Source organism: Pinus tabuliformis, chromosome 2_1 (assembly GCF_031772625.1).
Source record: "Pinus tabuliformis cultivar Carrire ecotype Pingquan chromosome 2_1, CPIR1, whole genome shotgun sequence".
NCBI lineage: Eukaryota > Viridiplantae > Streptophyta > Pinopsida > Pinales > Pinaceae > Pinus > Pinus tabuliformis.
The window spans coordinates 222,701,082-222,707,914 of record NC_142299.1 but is presented as its reverse complement, the minus strand read 5'-3'; positions in this window follow the sequence as shown (position 1 = coordinate 222,707,914).

The following is a 6,833-nucleotide window of genomic DNA, read 5'->3' as shown; positions in this document are numbered from 1 at the left end:
GAGGTTAGGAGAAAAAACACTTCCATATTTATAGTTGTGAGTGGTGGGCTTCCTTGTTTCTATAATTTCGCTTTCAATTTTTCTTGCCAACTTGAATGCCTTCTCCAATGAATCAGGTTCCCAAAGATGAACCTCATGTTGAATGTTATCCTTTAAAGTCCCTATGAAGACATCAATTCTTTGCTTCTACGGAATATCATTTACCCTTATATTCAATTTTTGAAAGTCCTCAATGTTCTCTTCCATTGAACGCTTTTGTTTGAGATTTATCAACTGGCTGAAGAAAGTGTTTCTCTTTGTATCCTCATAATGTGCTATCATTTCCTCCGTGAAAATTGACCACATAACAAGTGGTTTACGAGAACAAAGACCATTATACCATAAAAATTGTTTCGGTTTTAAATAATTAGATGCAATACGTACCTTTTGTAATAGTGGTACACCATGTAGATCAAAATATTTCTCCATCTGTACTATCCAATTTATCGGATCCTTGCCATCAAACTTCCCCATCTCGCTTTTTCTTGATTTTAGGAGCTCGATCTTGAAACGACCATAACTTTGTAATTTCAGATCTTTAAGTTTTGAAATCTCGGCCTATAATATCCCTCTAAGCCCTCTTTCTAACTCCACAAAACTGATCGCAATTGGATTCCAGAAGAAATATTTATTCCTAATCTACCGCGATGAGGTAATTATAGACTAGTTAAGTAGAGTGAACTTGTACGATGTGCCACGTGTCACTGTTTCAACCTTAGGTTCTGAAAGTTATACCCAAACAAAATACAGTCTATTCTCTTTCAGTAACTTCTTACGAAATTCCAATCCGATGCTCAGAGAGAAAGTTAGGATGATTTTCCCAATGTCACCTATTTAGGATGTAATTCGAGAGTCTGGAAAAACCCTAACTTCCTCAGATCATATATCCGAAAGTATAGTGATAAAAGATCTATAATTCGGACCCAAGGTTCAGATTGATTTCTTCTCAAATGGGTTTTTTATTTAGCTTCTAAAACTTCGTAGCAAAAAGGTTATAGCAAAAAGTCCACGATGACCTGTTTTATATGAAATTATGGAGCTTTCAAATTCCCTAACTTCCTCAGATCATATCTCCCAAACTATAGCGAGAGAAGATCTGAAATTTGGATGCGAGGTTCACAAGATTTCTTCTTAAATGGGTTTGTTTTTTAGCTTCTAAACCATCGCAGAAAAAATGTTATAGCGAAACTACCACAATGACCTGTTTGGAGTAGTGAAACCCTAGAATCCAAAGCTTTGATACCAAATGTTATGAAACCAACTCTCAAAAAGATAGAAAAGAGATATAAATGCCTTAGAATTCAGCCTCTTCGAGGGGGAAACCTCCTTTACATTAAACAAATGAACAATTCTTAGATGATACAAATGACAAGACCTCTTTTCTATAGGGGTCATAAGATAATCAGAGCCGACATAACAATAATAATGTAAGGGCACAACAATAATAATAGTGGGTTTCTATGGGGCACAATAATAACAATATGGGGACTACATGGGTACAACAATATAATAAGGGGGTTGTATTAATAACAATAAGGGGTTACACTGGTAGTATAGGGACCTAACAGAAATTGTCTTAGACACACAATCAGTTGGTTGAGAGAATATCTTAACCACACACCAATATAGGAAACAAATAGATCTAAACAACTCCTAGAGAATAGGAACAAACTCCTTTACATAGAAATAATCACACCTAAGACAAGTAGGAATTATATTTTCCAATTCACCCCCTTAATGACTACTTGTCTCGATCTTAATCAACAAAGTCTAGTTATGGTCGTGATGTTTACAAACATGATTAGAAAATACATTGACACCCATATAAAGGAACAACCATCTACTAGGATTCATGGGTTCCAAACCGTTGCAATCACTAGTCTACTAGGATGCCCTTCACATACATGGTTTTGTCAACCATTATAATTGCATACCTGTACTTGCACCTGGAAGTCCCCCTCAATCATCATCATCATGGGTTTTCTCAAATTACCCATAACCATGCTTTGGGTTTTATCGGCTTACCCTAAACCATGCCTAGAGTTTTGTCGGCTGACCCTAAACCATGCCTATAGGAATCCCTATCTACTTCAATCTCAAACGTGGTTTATGGCTTACCACAAACCTACACTACAAAGTGGTTTCCAACTTACCACAAACCTACACGTCCCAAGTGGTTTAAAAATTACCACGAACTTTATGGGGGTACACATGCATCATCAGGCTTACATTACACACTCCAACTCATGGAGTTATGAGGTACATACTATTACAAAACTTTGAAAAACCACTACAAAAAATCATAGAATTGCTTATTAATACATGTATGTGACATATAATAGACTTAAATCGTAAGTCTATTCCACAAACTCACACAAAATTTCACTTGGTTGTCCATCATCCTTCAATTGCTATTATTGCTCCTTTACCTCATCTTTTGAAATTGTTCACATCTTGGGCATCTTTGTCTTTGTCAATTAGGTCTTGGAACACAATAACTTTACCTATATTGAGTTAGCTAAGCTCAATAAAGCTCAATACTTTTATTCATGATTCCAAGACATAAAATATAAAGTTTCAGATTAACAAAACATCAAATTTCTCTATCTTTGCCCACAAATGACTTTAGAAAACTATTTGAAAAAAAATCACACCACGGGGTATGCACTTATTGAAGGTCGCATGTTTCACAAATATTAGTAGTTTTAAAAACTTGGAAACCTCTCCCAACATTAAGACACTTCATGCTACAGCAGTTAATGAAACTGACAATATTCTCTCCTCCAAATGCTTACATCTATGAATGTAACATTATTCTATGGAAGAGAATAATGTTATATCCCTAGAGGAACAATCTTCTCCCTTATTTCGGCTTCAAGCTGGCTCTTGTTATTGAGGAGGTAATCCCTCCACGTATTAAAATGATAATTGCTCTAAATAGCCTGAAAAAAACTTCCTTAAACACCAACAAATTCCAAATTTAAAAGTTTATATGTAAAATACATGTTGTAGTAATATCACAGGCCAGAGACATTATTCAACTTGAACTAGATCACTAGTTAAATTTGCATAAGGAACACAATTACATTGATGAAATGATATTACATATATACATGAAATGTAGTCTCAAGATAGGGAAAATGTCTTAAACACACAATCAGTTGGTTGAGATAATATCTCACCACACATCAATCTAGGAAACAACTAGATCTAAATAACTCCTAGAAAATAGGAGAAAACTCCTTTACATAGAAATAATCACACCTAATACAAGTAGGAATCATATTTTCCAAGTTCGCTAGATCTTAATCATTTCAATAGGCACCTTTATCCCAACACATAGACACATAAAAGTTTAAGTGAATGGTAGGAAGAAAGTCTCATATGTTGAAGAGAATATCATAGATATTACTTGGTACCTAGAAGAAGTTGTCAAAAGGGTTACCAAGGGTGGTAGTCTTTAACTACCTTGATAAGGATGAAAGTATATTGGAAACATTTTTAAACAAATTTTAATGTACATAAGAAAAAATTAAAACCCTATATAAACCCAATAGCTACAATAACAACAAAAAAACATGCAAGTTTTAGCTTATAAGAAAAAAAACATTTATAAGCAATATGCAACAAGCAACATTAATGCTAGACTTGTTCTACAAGTTTTAACAAAATATATAACCTAGAGAATGAACAATCTATTAAAAATCTAAAAAAGAAACAAATTCTGCTTTGTATAAGTACTTGTCCAAATGTTAAAAACAACAAGAATAAAATCTTAAAAAAAATGGGTTTTTGTTATAACTGAAGAAAAACATTGCAAAGGCTTATAGCCACCATGAAAAGAAGAAAAAGTTGATAAACAAAGATAAATCAAAGCAGAAAAGATCTGTGTGTTGAGTGGAAAATCCACCAATCGAAATATTTCTCTATAGTGTTGCAATGGCCTTGTGACCTTGAGTTCTTAGCATCTCTGTCATATATCACACTCTAACCCCTTTCTTATATTTTCCATTTTATCTTCGTTGAAAATAATTTTTCAAGTTCCTTGAGTAACTTGTTTCTAAGAGTATGATCTTTAGGTTAAAATAACTTAGCATGATGCAACATTTTAAGTTTCAACAAAATTTATTAACTATGGCCTTTTTCCAACCTTGATAATTTAATGTAACATAAAAAACATTCCAATTTATCATAATTATTATTATTAAATTATTATATATATATATATATATATTTTTTTTTTTTTTCTTATCTTATGTCGACTTAAAGTTATTTTAAGGTTCTTTGTTCGAGTGAATATACTATTAACCTAAATATGACACTCAGGGAGATTTTATTTGTTATTGTACTTTAAAGTTTCCCCATTTCATCTAGAAACTAGTAGCTGTGACATGGAGCTACATAGTACAAATTATAATTCTAAAAGTGTGACAAAATTTAGGATTTCAATCCAAGGGACTATGCATGTTAATCTTGATTTTGAGTAACCATATCAATGATATTTAGTTGTCTTAGAATTATTTCTTCACGTGGGGGTTGAATCAACTTCAAATGTCCCCTAACTAGCTTTGCAAAGAATTGCTATAAGAGTCAAGAAGACTGCCAACAATTGTTGTCAATATTGATTGGTGTTTTCACCTTTTCTGTCCACTCTCTAAAGTAATTTACAAAGTATAGGGCTTAATGGTATTTTTTTTTCTCTTTTCATAAGTTTTCTCTATATATTCACCTTGACTAGGATGGTAAAACACTTATCTATGATTGATGAATCCAATGAGTGGCACTAGTTTATATAAGTTGGAAAAGGATTGGAGTATTATCTTCACAAATATAGCTCTAAAGTTAATTTCATTCCATTGACCTTGTATTCTATAAAGGGACACCTCAATGTTCTTTCCACATCAAACTTATAATTAAAATGGATTAAAGGCTTTGCATGTTTTATTCTATAAAGGGACACCTCAATGTTCTTTCCACATCAAACTTATAATTGAAATGGATTAAAGGCTTCACATGTTCTTAAGATGTAGTCTATGTAGGTACCCAATGTAAAGGAATTTTTTAGAGATGTTTGAAGATTATCATTAATACTTGAAAAATATTAATTCTGTTGCTTTGGATTTTCCTTGACAAAGCTATCATACACATAAGGTGCTTCATTGAACACTAGCATCAACAGCTAGCAAGTGGCAATTAGTTTCACATAAGGAATCATGTGTTGTTTATTAAGGTGTTGTCTACTAAGTCTAGAAATATAAACAACATAAAGGTATCTTATAAACACAGTCCCACTTAGATAAAAGGTGTGTCTATCTGATATTCCTTTGTTAGATTTCCAATAAATATTGAAACTTGTAAGCTTATGTAACGATCTTATCAACTGCATTATCAGCCTTATCCTTATCTATTGAGTCATCAGTCTTATCTTCTAGCTATCACTAGAAGCCTATATTGTTCTTATGAATCAGGTTCATGTATAGATCATTTTCTCAAGCAATGAAGTGTGTTTTCTCTTCGTTCTTCATCTTGTGATCCCTTGGTAGAAGAATTGTTTAGCTTTGGAGTGTGATCCTTGGGTATTTTTTATACTCTTTCATGGTACGAGCTTAACTGCGAGCTCCCTTCTCTTTTTTTTTTAGATCTATTTTAAAGATTTAAAGATTTGTTTATAGATCTATATCTATTTGGGATTTGTTAATTGCCAAGGAAATGTGTAAGTGAGGATACTTCATTTTCTAATCTCACATTTGCGCAAACCTTTTCCAACCACTTGATTACATTGAAATTCCATATTTTTCTAGTTGTTTGTAATCGTGGTATTTCAAATGGGTGGTGGAAGTGTTGTAATTGTTTATAGATGAAATGAAAGAGTTATATTGAAGATTTGAGCAATGCATTTGCAGTGCATGCAGATTCGTTCAACAATCAATCGTAAGTTATTTTCCTTTTTCTTATGTTTGCCCACATAAATTTTTCAAAAAATGGAGAAAGGTTGTTTATAATTTTCCCACATTTTTTTAAGGGAGAAAAACACCTTGAATAAAAAGGAAAATTGACAAGGGTTTCCCTTTGTTTCTCATTTTAATTTGACCTCTTTTGGGAAGAAACATTACAGTTAAAAAAATATTTACGGCTAAAGCTTTTTCCCTCAGTTAAAAGAAGAAGTGAGCATTTTTTTTTGGATTAAAAGGAAAATTGGTCAAAATTTATTGACTCGAGTAAAAAGGAGAAACTAGGAAAATATTACTTGCATTTTTCTAGCAAAAATTCTTGGCAATTCTTTCACTTGGAAAAAAAGATTTGGGAAATTTTCTTTTAGGTCTTCTCTTGTAGTAAATTTTGGGTTTTGAAATTATGGCGAAGTTAAGGATAATAGAGTTACTTAATCCATAGAATTATCATATCTAGAAAAGAAAAATGCAACAACTGCTACAATCTAAGGGGTTGTGGCAAACATTAAGTGAAAACTAGCTGAATTTTACAAAAGAAGTTGAAATATTTGCCTACAAGAATAAACTAGATGAAGCAATGGGGCTAATTGGGTTGCATGTTTCAGACAACCTATTATTTCATCTTGAAGAATGTTCAACTCCCAAAGAAAGTTGGGAAAAACTAGCTTCAATATTTGGAGGTATCAACGAGTTCCATGCATTAGAATTAGAAACTAAATTATTAGCCTTAGTACCTAATGAACATGCCTCTATTGAGGAGTATCTTGCTCAATTCAGGTCTTTGTTGTCTCAATTAAAAGCATGTGGCAAAGAAAAAAAGATGTTGAATGTATTTTCTTGATT